This window comes from Delphinapterus leucas, chromosome 3 (genome assembly GCF_059928025.1).
Source record: "Delphinapterus leucas isolate spDelLeu-1000000601 "Yukka" chromosome 3, BTC_Dleu_Yukka2, whole genome shotgun sequence".
Classification (NCBI taxonomy): Eukaryota; Metazoa; Chordata; class Mammalia; order Artiodactyla; family Monodontidae; genus Delphinapterus; species Delphinapterus leucas.
Window position 1 is genome coordinate 129,197,334 of NC_143131.1, and position 14,581 is coordinate 129,211,914.

A 14,581-nucleotide genomic window follows, 5' to 3' on the forward strand; every position below is an offset into this window, starting at 1 on the left:
ATTATGTTGAGGTAAGTTCCCTCTATGCCTGCTTTCTCAAGGATTTTTATCATAAATCGGTGTTGAATTTTGTCGAAAGGTTTTTCTCCATCTATTGAGATGATCATATGATTTTTATTGTTTAATTTGTTAATATGGTGTATCAGATTGACTGATATGCATATATTGAAGAATCCTTGCATTCCTGGGATAAACCCCACTTGATCATGGTGTATGATCCTTTTAATGTGCTGTTGGATTCTGTTTGCTAGTATTTTGTTGAGGATTTTTGCATCTATATTCATCAGTGATATTGGCCTGTAGTTTTCCTTCTTTGTGACATCTTTGTCTGGTTTTGGTATCAGGGTGATGCTGGCCTCATAGAATGAGTTTGGGAGTGTTACTCCCTCTGCTATATTTTGGAAGAGTTTGAGAAGGATGGGTGTTAGCTCTTCTCTAAATGTTTGATAGAATTCGCCTGTGAAGCCCTGTGGTCCTGGGCTTTTGTTTGTTGGAAGATTTTTAATCACAGTTTCAATTTCAGTGCTTGTGATTGGTGTCCTTATACCTTCTATTTCTTCCTGGTTCAGACTTAGAAGGTTGTGCTTTTCTAAGAATTTGTCCATTTCTTCCAGGTTGTCCATTTTATTGGCATATAGTTGCTTGTAATAATCTCTCATGATCCTTTGTATTTCTGCAGTGTCAGTTGTTACTTCTCCTTTTTCATTTCTAATTCTATTGATTTGAGTCTTCTCCCTTTTTTTCTTGATAAGTCTGGCTAATGGTTTATCAATTTTGTTTATCTTCTCAAAGAACCAGCTTTTAGTTTTATTGATCTTTGCTATCATTTCCTTCATTTCTTTTTCATTTATTTCTGATCTGATCTTTATGATTTCTTTCCTTCTGCTAACTTTGGGTTTTTTTTGTTCTTCTTTCTCTAATTGCTTTAGGTGCAAGGTTAGGTTGTTTATTTGAGATGTTTCTTGTTTCTTGAGGTAGGATTGTATTGCTTTAAACTTACCTCTTAGAACTGCTTTTGCTGCATCCCATAGATTTTGGGTCGTTGTGTTTTCATTGTCATTTGTTTCTAGGTATTTTTTGATTTCCTCTTTGATATCTTCAGTTATCTCCTGGTTATTAAGTAGTGTATTGTTTAGCCTGCATGTGTTTGTATTTTTTACTGACTTTTTCCTGTAATTGATATCTAGTCTCATAGCGTTGTGGCCGGAAAAGATACTTGATACAATTTTAATTTTCTTGAATTTACGAAGGCTGGATTTGTGACCCAAGATATGATCTATCCTAGAGAGTGTTCCATGAGCACTTGAGAAGAAAGTGTATTCTCTTGTTTTTGGATGGAATGTCCTATAAATATCAGTTAAGTCCATCTTGTTTAATGTATCATTTAAAGCTTGTCTTCCTTATTATTTTCATTTTGGATGATATGTCCCTTGGTGAAAGTGGGGTGTTAAAGTCCCCTACTATGATTGTGTAACTGTCAATTTCCCCCTTTAGGGCCGTTAGCATCTGCCCCATGTATTGAGGTGCTCCCACGTTGGGTGCATAAATATTTACAATTGTTATATCTTCTTCTTGGATTGATCCCTTGATCACTATGCAGTGTCCTTCCCTGTCTCTTGTAATAGTCTTTATTTTAAGGTCTATTTTGTCTGATATGAGAACTGCTACTCCAGCTCTCGTTGGACATCCACCTGCATGGAACATCCCCTTCCATCCCCTCACTTTCAGTCTGAATATGTCCCTAGGTCTGAAGTGGGTCTCCCATAGCACATATATGGGTCTTGTTTTTGTATCCATTCAGGCAGTCTATGTCTTTTGGTTGGAGCATTTAATCCATTTACATTTAAGGTAATTATCGATATGTATGTTCCCATTACCATCCTGCCAATTATTTGGGGTTTGTTATTTTAGGTCTTTTCCCTCTCCTGTGATTCCTGCCTAGAGAAGTTCCTTTAGCATTTGTTGTAAAGCTGGTTTGGTGGTGCTGAATTCTTTTAGCTTTTGCCTGTGTGTAAAGGTTTTAATTTCTCCATCGAACCTGAATGAGATCCTTGCTGGGTAGAGTAATGTTGCTTGTAGGTTTTTCCCTTTCATCACTTTAAATATGTCCTGTCAGTTCCTTCTGGCTTGCAGAGTTTCTGCTGAAAGATCAGCTGTTAACCTTATGGGGATTCCCTTGTACGTTATTTGTTGTTTTTCCCTTGCTGCTTTTAATATTTGTTCTTTGTATTTAATTTCTGTTAGTTTGATTTATATGTGTCTTGGCGTGTTTCTGTTTGGATTTATCCTGTATGGGACTCTCTGTACTTCCTGCACTTGATTAACTATTTCCTTCCCCATATTAGGGAAGCCTTCATCTATAATTGCTTCAAATATCTTCTCAGTCCCATTGTTTTTCTCTTCATCTTCTGGGACCTCTACAATTCGAATGTTGATGCATTTAATGTTGTCCCAGAGGTCTCTGAGACTGGCCTCAATTCTTCTCATTCTCTTTTCTTTACTCTGCTCTGCAGTAGTTATTTCCACTATTTTATTTTCCAGGTCACTTATCCGTTCCTCTGCCCAAGCTATTCTGCCATTGCTTCCTTGTAGAGAATTTTTAATTTCATTTATTGTGTTGTTCATCATTGTTTGTTTGCTCTTCAGTTCTAGGTCCTTGTTAAACATTTCTTGTATTTTCTCCATTCTATTTCCAAGGTTTTGGATCATCTTTACTATCATTACTGTGAATTCTTTTTCAGGTAGACTGCCTATTTCCTCTTCATTTGTTTGATGTGGTGGGTTTTTACCTTGCTCCTTCATCTGCTGTGTGTTTTTCTGTCTTCTCATTTTGCTTAACTTACTGTGTTTTGGGTCTCCTTTTTGCAGGCTGCAGGCTTGTAGTTCCCGTTGTTTTTGGTGTCTGTCCCCAGTGGCTAAAGTTGGTTCAGTGGGTTGTGTGGGCTTCCTGGTGGAGGGGACTGGTGCCTGTGTTCTGGAGGATGAGGCTGGATCTTGTCGTTCTGGTGGGCAGGACCGTGTCCGGTGATGTGTTTTGGGGTGTCTGCGACCTTATATTGATTTTGGCAGCCTTTCTGCTAATGGGTGGGGTTGTGTTCCTGTCTTGCTAGTTGTTTGGCAAAGGGTGTCCAGCACTGTACCTTGCTGGTTGTTGAGTGGAGCTGGGTCTTAGCGTTGAGATGGAGATCTCTGGGAGAGTTTTTGCTGTTTGATATTACATGGAGCTGGGTGGTCTCTGGTGCACCAATGTCCTGAGCTAGGCTCTCTCACCTCAGAGGTACAGGCCTGACACCCAGCTGGAGCACCAAGACCCTGTCAGCTACACAGCTCAGAAGACAAGGGAGAAAAAAAGGAAACAAAGAAAGAAAGAAACATAAAATAAAATAAAATAAAAAAGTTATTAAAATAAAAAATAATTATTAAAAATAAAAAAATTAAAAAGTAAGAAAAAATGAAAGAAAAAGAAAGAAAGAAAGAAAAGAGCAACCAAACCAAAAAACAAATCCACCAATGATAACAAGGGCTAAAAACTATACTAAAAACAAACAAACAAACATACAAAATGTACAGACAGAACCCTAGGACAGATGGTAAAAGCAAAGCTATACAAAATCACAGAAAGAAGCATACATATACACACTCACAAAAAGAGTAAAAGGAAAAAAAAATATATATCGTTGCTCCGAAAGTCCACCTTCTCAATGTGGGATGATTCGTTGTCTATTCAGGTATTCCACAGTTGCTGGGTACATCAAGTTGATTGTGGAGATTTAATCCGCTGCTCCTGCGGCTGCTGGGAGAGATTTCCCTTTCTCTTCTTTGTTCACACAGCTCCCGGGGTTCAGCTTTGGATTTGGCCCCGCCTCTGCGTGTAGGTCCCCTGAGGGCGTCTGCTCCTCACTCAGACAGGACGGGGTTAGAGGAGCAGCTGATTCGGGGGCTCTGGTTCACTCAGGCCAGGGGGAAGGAGGGGTACGGATGCTGGGTGAGCCTCCAGCTGTAGAGGCTGGCATGACATTGCATCAGCCTGAGGTGTGCCTTGTGTTCTCCCTGGGAAGTTGTCCCTGGATCATGGGACCCTGGCAGTGGTGGGCTGCACAGGCTCCTGGGAGGGGAGGTGTGGATAGTGACCTGTGCTTGCACACAGGCTTCTTGGTGGCTGCAGCAGCAGCCTTAGCGTCTCATGCCCGTCTCTGGGGTCCGTGCTGATAACCGCGGCCCGAGCCCGTCTCTGGAGCTCGTTTAGGCGGTGCTCTGAATCCCCTCTCCTCGTGCACCCCGAAACAATGGTCTCTTGCCCCTTAGGCAGTTCCAGACTTTTTCCCGGACTCCCTCTCGGCTAGCTGTGGCACACTAGCCCCCTTCAGGTTGTGTTCATGCAGCCAACCCCAGTCTTCTCCCTGGGATCCGACCTCCGAAGCTCGAGCCTCAGCGCCCAGCCCCCGCCCCCCACGCGGGTGAGCAGACAAGTCTCTCGGGCTGGTGAGTGCTGGTCGGCACCGATCCTCTGTGCGGGAGGAGTCTCTCTGCTTTGCCCTCTGCACCCCTGTTGCTGCGCTCTCCTCCGTGGCTGCAAAGCTTCCCCCCCTGCCCACCCCCTATCTCCACCAGTGAAGGGGCTTCCTAGTGTGTGGAAACTTTTCCTCCTTCACCTCCCAGAGGTGCAGGTCCCATCCCTATTCTTCTGTTTTTTCTTTTTCCCTATCCAGGTACGTGGGGAGTTTCTTGCCTTTTGGGAACTCTGACGTCTTCTGCCAGCGTTCAGTAGGTGTTTTTTAGGAGTTGTTCCACATGTAGATGTATTTCTGATGCATTTGTGGGGAGGAAGGTGATCTCCACGTCTTATTCTTCTGCCATCTTGAAGGTCTCTCTGTTCAGTTTTTAACAAACATTTAAGTACCTTCTCAGTGCTAGGAACTATGACAAATGGTAAAACAAGAATTTTACCATTGAAAGAGATTTCAATGATGAAAAGAGATTCTTGTACTACATATTTAAAAACCATTTAATATGGAAATACACACATATAAAGTGCATAAATTATTTCTAAAATGGAAGTTATCCGTATCATGACAGAACATTACCAGCCCTTTAGAAGCCTGCCTCACATCCCCTCCCAGTCATTATCTGCCAAAGGGATCTACTATTCCACATTCTATTACTTCTGATTTGCTTGTTGTTTTTTTTTCTGATTATAATCGTCTTTGTTCACAATAGGGATTGACTTGTAACTTTCCTTTTTAAAAATGTCTTCAGGTTTTGATATAAAGATTGTGGTGGCTTCATCAACAAGCTGTGAATATTTCCTCCTTTCTCTTCTTTAGAAATGTTTGTATAAGATTGGTGTTATTTCACTTTAACAGTGTTTGGAAGTGTTCATTGGTGAAGCCATTTGGACCTGGTGGTTTCTTAGTGGAAGGTTTTAATTTACACATTTAGTAGATGTGAGACTGTTAAGACTGTATATTTCTTCTTGTATCTATTTTAATAAGTTGTATTTTCCTAGGCATTTGTCCATTTTAGATAAATTTTCACATTTAATTGCATAAAATTTCTATCACCCTCTTATCTTGTTAGTCTATAGAATCTGTAGTGATGTCTTTTTTTGTTGTTGTTGTTATACTGGTAATTTGTGCTTTCTCTTTGTCTTCTTGATTACTCTTTCTAGGGGATTATCCATTTTATTTGTGCCTTCAAATAGCCAGCTTTAATTTTTTTCTATATTATAAATTTGTTTTCTATTTCGTTTTTTTCCCCTCTCAACTTAAGCATTTTTTTGGGGGGGCTTTAATTTGCTTGATTTTCTGGCTTCTTAAAAATGGATGCTTAGACAATTGATTTTTAACTTTTCTTATTTTATATATATATAACTTTGTATTTTCTCCTGAGCTTTACTTTAGGTACATCTCCCAAATTGTTATATTTTCAATATCATTCAGTTCAAAATATTTTCTAGTTAAAATATTAAATCCTTAGGGGTATTTGGAAGTGTACTGTTCAATGATATAATTCCATTTTTTTTTTCTGCCTTACATCGTGTGTTTGGAAAGTCAGCTAAAAGTCTTATTTTTGATTCTTTAAAGATAATGCATCATTTTTTCCTGGTGATTTTTAATATTTTACTGTCTTTGGTTTTTATCAGTTGTTTTAAAATTGAGGTATAGTTGATGTACAATATTATATAAGTTTCAAGTGTACAACATAGTGATTCATAATTTTTAAAGGTTATACTCCATTTATAGTTATTGTAAAATATTGGCTATATTCCCTGTATTGTACAATATGCAGCTTACTTTTAGCTTATTTATACACAATAGTTTGTACCTCTTAATCTCCTACTCCTATCTTGCCCCTCCACCCTTTCCTCTCCTTCCTGGTAACCACTAGTTTATTTTCTGTATCTGTGAGTCTGTTTCTTATTATATTCATTAGTTTGTTTTTAGATTCCACATATAAGTGATATCATACAGTATTTGTCTTTCTCTGTCTGACTTATTTCACTTAGCATAATACCCTCCAAGTCCACCCATGTTGTTACATATGGCAAAATTTCATTATTTTTTATGGCTAAGTGATACTCAATTGAATATATACACCACATCTTATTTATCCATTCATCTGTTGATGGACGCTTAGGTTGATACTATATCTTTGCAATTGTAAATAATGGTACTATAAACATTGGGGTACATGTATCTTTTTGAGTTAGTGTTTTCACTTTTTTTTCAGATATATACCCAGGAGTGGAATTGCTGGGCCATATAGTAGTTCTATTTTTAATTTTTTGAGACACTCCATACTGTTTTCCACAGTGGCTGCATCAAATTACATTCCTACCAACAGTGTACAAGGGTTCCCTTTTCTCCATATCCTCACTAGCATTTATTATTTGTAGTCTTTTTGATGATGGCCATCCTGAAAGGTGTGAGGTGATACCTTTTTGTGGTTTTGCTTTACACTTCTCTGATGATTAGCAATGTTGAGCATCTTTTCATGTGCCTGTTAGCCATCTGTGTGTCTTCTTTGGAAAAATGTCTGTTCAGGTCTTCTGCTCATTTTAAAACTGGGTTGTTTGTTTTTTTGAGGTTGAGTTGTATGAGATGTTTATATATTTTGGGTATTAACCCCTATGGGTTATATCATTTGCAAATATTTTCTTCTATCAGGAGGTTGTCTTTTCATTTTGTCGATGGTTCCTTTGCTGTGCAAAAGCTTTTAAGTTTAATTAGGTCCCATTTATTTATTTTTGCTTTTGTTTCCCTTGCTTGAGGAGACAGATCTGAAAATATATTGCTAAGACAATATATCACAGAGTGTACTGCCTGTATTTTCTTCTAGGAGTTTTAGGGTTTCAGGTCTTACGTTTTAGGTCTTTAATCCATTTTGAGTTTATTTTTGTTTATGGTGTTAGAGACTGTTCTAATCTCATTGTTTTACGTGTAGCTGTCTAGTTTTCCCAGCACCACTTATTGAAGAGACTGTCATCTCTCCATTGTATATTTTGTCTCCTTTGTTGTAGATTAACTGACCATAAGTGTGTAGGTTTATTTCTGGGCTCTCTATTCTGTTCTACTGATCTATGTGTCTGTTTTTGTTCCAGTACCATACTGTTTTGATGACTGTAGCTTTGTAGTATAGTCTGAAGTCAGCAGCATGATTCCTCCAGTATTTATTACTTTTATATGACATGCCTACATTTGGTTTTCTTTTTCTTTTTCCTGAGGAGTCAAACACAATTTATTTTAGAACTAAATAGAACACATTGAATAAACAAAAGTTTTATCCTAAAATTTCCCAATAGACATTTTCTTACCAGGCTGCAAGTTATTGATTGTATCAGTCCCAGCAGGGCCCATCATAATATTCACAAAGATGTACAAATTGTGTCAGCTGATTGAAGAGTCAAGTTTGAAAATAACAGTCTTTTTATTCTTTGTGCTTTAGAATAATTTTCAAAATACATCTATTATGGGCTTTGCTGGTGGCGCAGTGGTTGAGAGTCTGCCTGCCAATGCAGGGGACATGGGTTCGTGCCCCGGTCTGGGAAGATCCCACGTGCCGCGGAGCCGCTGGGCCCGTGAGCCATGGCTGCTGGGCCTGTGCGTCCAGAGCCTGTGCTCCACAACGGGAGAGGCCACAACAGTGAGAGGCCCGCGTACCGTAAAAAAAAAAAAAAAAAAATCTATTATGCTCTTAGCCCATACTTGTTCAATTAAATTTTTCTTCTAAAAATAACTTAGAGCAAGAGAATAATTTATTCATACTGAAAAACAGAACTCATCCATTTTCTCCAGTGCTCCATGGAGGAAAAAACTAGTCCAACCACATAGATGTAGCAATAACGATGTTTCCTATTTTGGCTTCTTTGTTTTAATAACCAGAGAAAATCCTTTGTTCTTATCGTAGTTTGAACACAATGGTATCAACATCCTTTTCTTCCTCTGAATCTTGATTTGGGATACAAAATTGATCTTTTACATTTGAAAAATGGGTATTTCAAAGTTTTGCAGTTTCCTTCCTTCAAAAAAGGTAGTTCCCAAGTACTTCTCAGTGTACTTCCTTTCCTTGAGCACACAGTGCAACTGAAGCAGACATGTGCCTAGATCCTTTATCATGCCTGTGTGTGAGCTGCTCACTGGCTTGTCCTTGTAATACTGGGACGGCATCTCCCTCTGCTTCAGCCTCAATCTGCTTCAGTCCACGGTGACTGCCTAGGTTGTTTTCCTTCCTTCCTTCCTTCCTTCCTTCCTTCCTCCCTCCCTCCCTCCCTCCCTCCCTCCCTCCCTTCCTTCCTTCCTCTCTTCTTTCTTTCATTGAATTATAGTTGATTTACAATGTTGTGTTAGTTTCTGGTATACAGCAAATTGATTCAGATATATATATATATATATATATATATATATATTCTTTTTCATATCTTTTCCATTATGGTTTATCACAAGATATTGAATATAGTTCCCTGTGCTTATATGACCTGTTGTTTATCTGTTTTATATATAGCAGTTTGTATCTGCTAATGCCAAACTCCTAATATATCCCTCCCTCTGCTTCCCCCCTTGGTAACCATAAGTTTGTTTTCTATGTCTGTGAGTCTGTCTGTTTTGTAAATAAGTTCATATCTGTGTCATATTTTAGATTCCTCATATAAGTGATATCACATGGTATTTGCCTTTCTCTTTCTGACTTATTTCACTTAGTATGATAAGTTCTAGGTCCATCCATGTTGCGTAAATGGCATTATTTCATTCTTTTTTATGGCTGAGTAATATTCCATTGTATATATGTACCATATCTTCTTTATCCCTTCTTCTGCTGATGGACATTTAGGTTGCTTCCATGTCTTGGCTATTGTAAATAGTGCTGCTATGAACATAGGGGTGCATGTATCTTTTCGAATCACAGTTTTCTCTGGATATATGGCTAGGAGTGGGATTGCTGGATCATATGAAAACTCCATTTTTAGTTTTTTAAAGAATGTCCATACTGTTTTCCATAGTGGCTGCACCAATTTACATTTCCACCAACAGTGTAGGAGGGTTCCCTTTTCTCCACACCCTCTCCACGTTTTCTTTATGAATACACTGCTGGGAGCTCAGAGCCTTCCGAATTTGTGTCTTGATGTATTTCATCAATAGTCAGTATTTCTTTAATTATTGCTTCTTTAGTCTCTCCTTTCCATCTAGAATCTCAATTTCACACGTTAGACCTTTTCATTATGTGCCTTATGTTGCTTATGCTTATTTCTGCGTTTTCTATTCTTTTTCCCTCTCTCTCTGCATCAATCTGGATCTTTTCTACTCTTTTGATTAATCTTCTTGTTGTGTTTAATCTGTTTTTTCACTTATCTATTGAATTAATTTAAATTATTTTAATATTCAGGTTGGTATTTCCACTTGCTTCTTTTTTCTTTTTAAAAAATAGACTCCAGTTCTCAGAAGAAATTCTCCATCTTTTCATCTATTTTCTGGAACATATTAATCATAATTATTTTTTACAGTTCCTGTCTGATAATTCTAGAATCTGGGTTTCCTATTGCTTGATATTTAAAAAATTGGATTTAGGTCATTTGTGCCTGTATACTGTCATGCCTGGTATTTTTGCAGTGAACACCTTAAATTGTCTAAACATTTAAAAATTATAGTGGCTTTGAATCATTTTATCTTCTAGAAAGGATTAAATTTCCTTGTGGCTGGCAGAGTTTGGACAGCTCACCTTGATCCAACCATGGGTTGAGATGATTTGAAGCTGTGTTTTCAGGCTTTGTGAGGGGTGTCTATTTCTGATTCCCTTTATCCTTGGGCATAGCCTATCAGGGTCTCAACTGAAAACCAGTACCTTCTCTTTGGTGGGCCCTAAACTCCAACTTTTGTTTCCCCAAATCTATGGGATTGCTAAAATTATTGCTTAGTTTTTTTTTTTTTTAACCTCTTTGCAGCTGCTTTTTCAAAAACAATCTTTTAATTTTATTTTGTAACAAAGCCTTCCCTGACCATCCTCCATAAAGTATCCCCCATCACTATCATTCATTTTGTTTTATGTTTAGATTTACAGAAATTCCCATATACCCTTCACTCAGTTTTCCCTAATGTTAACATTTTACGTATCATGGTACATTTGTCAGAACTAAGGAATAAATATTGATACATTACTATTAACTAAACTATAGACTTTATTTGGATTTCTCCAGTTTTTATTTTTTCCTGATCGTCCATTTACTGTCCCAGGATCCAATCCAGGATACCACATCACATTTAGTCATCACGTCTCTTTAGTTTCCTATGAATTGTGACAGAGTCTCAGTCTTCCCTTGTTTTTCCTGACCTTAACGGTTTTGAAGAATCCTGGTCAGGTATTTTGGAGAATGCCACTCAATTTGAGTTTGACTGAATTTTTTTCTCATGTTTAGACTGAGTTTATGGAAGAATACCAGGGTGGTGAAGTGCCCTTCTTGTCACATGATATCAGCAGGTCCATGATGTCACCATGACTTATCACTGTGGGCGTTAACTTTGAGCATTTGGATAAGGTTGTGTCTGGCAGTTTCCTCCACTGTAGAGTTACTCTTTTTCCATTCCCATTCTCTGTTCTTCGGAAGTAAGTCCTTAAGTCCAGCTCTTACTCAAGGATTAGGAAGTGAGCTCCACCTCCTAGAAGAAGTTATCAGTTAGGTTTGTTTGTCCTCTCGGACTCTCAACACATACATGTGCATCTGAGAATTTGGCAAGTGCCCTGAGAAGCTTCATGCAAAATATTAAGCTCCCTTTTCTGTCGTTCCTTTTTCTCTAGGATATCGGCTCTTCAATTTCTGGCTGCTTGTAACTCATTTTTTTGTCCTTTCCAGCCCAGTGGAACTGCTAGGCCCCTGTTTTTCATTTTGCTTTTTTGTCCTGCAATGAGAATCAGAAAATACCTCGAGTGGAGAAAGCACCAATTTAGGACCAACTTCAGTATGTTTTCCTTTCCTCCAGCCCTTCAATTCACAGCTGTCTTGTTGCTCCCCTTTGCCTTCAGGCTCCTGATTTTATTTTTGATCCAGTTTTTATAGTTGTTCTCAGTAGGAGGGTTTGTCAGATACAGATTACTGCTTCATAGCCAGGAGGCAATAGGGAGCCACTGATGGCTTCCCACAACTACTCTGCATGATGTGCATGGCTTCCCTCAGCTGGCTCGCTTCTGGCCCATCTTTCTGTCTTTCTCACCTGACGCTTTCCTTAGGGATCAGCTGTAACTTTTCTACTTCTTTTCTTCCCTCAAGCAGTTTTTCTTTACTAGCTCTTATTTCTACTCTTACACCCAACTCATAGTCCATTGTTTACACAGTAGTGGAGTAATCTTTAAAATATTAAATTTTTGCATTGAATCTCATTTGCTCGTAGAATGAAACACAATTCCTCACCATGGACTTATATGATCAGCCCTGATCTCCTTCTCCAATCACACCTCATGCCTCTCTCCCTTTATCTCAGCAAGCTAAAGATGTTTTTTCCACTTGTCTTTGAGCTCAGACCTTCACACAATTAGTTTTTTCATCATTCATGTATCACTTAAAATGTTACCTTCTCAATAAAGCCTTCCCTAACCATCCTCTCTGAAGTCCCTCTCCCCCATCATTATCATTCATTGTTTTCTTCATATTTATTATCCTCATCTAAAATTTTTTTTGCTCATTTACGTATTTACTTTTTCATTTTAAAATATAAGCAGCAGGGGCTTCCCTGGTGGTGCAGTGGTTGAGAGTCTGCCTGCCAATGCAGGGGACACGGGTTCGTGCCCCGGTCCTGGAAGATCCCACATGCCGCGGAGCGGCTGGGCCTGTGAGCCATGGCCGCGGGGCCTGCGTGTCCGGAGCCTGTGCTCCGCGACGGGAGAGGCCACAACAGTGAGAGGCCCCGCGTATGGCAAATAAAATAAAATAAAATAAAATAAAATATAAGCGGCACAATAATAGGAACTTTCTTCTCCACTGTATTGCCAGTGCCTATAGTAACTCTTGGCACATAGTAAGCATTAAATGAATGAACGAAATCCTATAAGATTTCTTTATTATATGACACACACTGTATTTGTTCTCCTGATGAACTCTGTCATTAAATTATCACAATAACCCTGTAGAGTCTATTATTGCCCTCATTTTACAGAGGAATAATGTTTAAGGCACAGAGAGATCAAGTGTTTTGTTCAGTTATGGCAGGTACTGGTGGTACTGGGATTTGGTCCCAAGCCTGCACTTTTAAAAAAAAATTTATCTTTGGCTGCATTGGGTCTTCATTGCTCTGCGCGGGCTTTCTCTAGTTGCGGCGAGCAGGGTCTACTCTTCGTTGTGGTGCGCGGGCTTCTCATTGTGGTGGCTTCTCTTGTTGTGAAGCACGGGCTCTAGGCACGTGGTCTTCAGTAGTTGTGGCACGTGGGCTCAGTAGTTGTGGCGCACGGGCTTTGTTGCTCTGCAGCATGTGGGATCTTCCCGGACCAGGGCTCAAACCCGTGTCCCCTGCATTGGTAGGCAGATTCTTAACCACTGTGCCACCAGGGAAGTCCCCCAAGCCTGCACTTTTAACCCCTAACTTCATTTTTTAGACTTATGATCTGTACTATATACTTCAGGTTATTTGTTATAATCAATTAGGTTTTCTATTAATTTTATGTGTGGCAACTTCCTCTCAACTAAATAATAGTTTCCTTGATGACAAAAATGTGGTTGTGTTGTGGATTTGCACCAGAGGAGTTTTGAGAATATGTATCTGCTGTTTTTGCCCAACCAGCATCCATTTGTTGCTCTTCTGGTAACAGCACCTGGATTTTCCTTGAGGAACTCCCCTCACCTCACCCACTGTCACTCCAGATGGTTTGGGTGGAGTTAGCCCAAGATCCAGGGGTGGGAGGGCCTGACACAGGGCTGCGTAATCAATATACTCCAGCTCCTGAACAGCGACTTGCTTGGGAATAAACAAATGACCCAAATCTATCCAATTACAATGAATTAAACTTAGTGCTTTGAGGATGTAAATAGGAGAGCCCACTCCCCTCACCCCCCCTCCACCCCCATTAAAAAGAAACAAAAAAAATGAAGCCAGTACTGAGTGGCGAGTTGGAGAGAAGCTTGATTCCCAATGATATTGTTTGAGCACCTGCATCTAGCCAGCCTCAAACCGTGATCTCCTCTGGCCTTTTTAAGTTAAATGGATCAATCCATTTATTTTGTGCTTAAGCCAGTTTTAGTTGGATTTCTCTTCCCTTTACACCTGAAAGAGCCCTGATTCATATAGTTCTCCATAAATACCTATTGATGGTTGATTGGCTCTGCGGACATGCAGCTTGTACCTAACCCAAGAGTGCATCCATGTAGCCTGACTAGAGGCAGAAGGGTGTCTTAAGTGACCTTGCCGAAAATCTCCCCACGCACCTTCCTCTGCTCTCTCCTTGACTCTGTGTGAGGGCGGGCTCTCCTTTCTCAGGTGGTGGTAATAGTGAGTCAGATGGAGCAGTTGTCGATGCTTGGATATCAATTGGTGAAACTCTAACTGCCTGAAAACCTCTCAGACATGTCCTGAGTGTCTTAATCTCTCAGTAGGCCTTCTCCTCTAAAGGCTTAGGTGGCTGATAATATGTTTGAGCTGTTGATCCTTCCTTTGATCACCCTTATAGGATTATTCTGCAATGAGACGGAACAGCCGAGGAACTGGGGCTGTTATTTGGTTGTCTTGCTTACGATTAGGCCATGTTGCTTCACTCTGGCATTTCAGTTTTCTTTCTCCTCCTTTTGTTGGTGCTGGAATAGAAACCCTTCAATGGCATTCTCACCAAAGCTTGTGTCTTCCGATTCCTCCAGCTCTCATGAAGTTGTAGAAAGGTCAGAGGAATCCTCAAATAGGAAAATAGGGTTTATCAATTCCTTGCACACCCAAGGCAGTTTCGCCTCATTATCATCTTATTTCAAAACCCTGGTACCTGATCCTTAAGGCAATGTGGGGACAGTCGGGCAGGTGTTATTCGTTCCAGTTTACAGATGAGGAAAAGAAGGTGCAGAGAGATACAGCTACAGGGCAGCAGATCCATTCCAAGACCAGTGCTCTCATTCTTACAG

At 39.6% G+C, this 14,581-nt stretch overlaps 2 pseudogenes across 1 annotated transcript in view; one reads left to right on the plus strand and one right to left on the minus strand.

Annotated features, from left to right (window-relative positions):
* The window catches only part of LOC149749698 (myelin expression factor 2 pseudogene), a 178,643-nt pseudogene that overhangs the window by 87,044 nt on the left and 77,018 nt on the right, over nt 1-14,581 (plus strand). The gene's annotated exons all lie outside the window — the stretch shown is intronic.
* Nucleotides 7,841-8,804, minus strand: LOC149749699 (cytochrome c oxidase assembly factor 5 pseudogene; annotated as a pseudogene).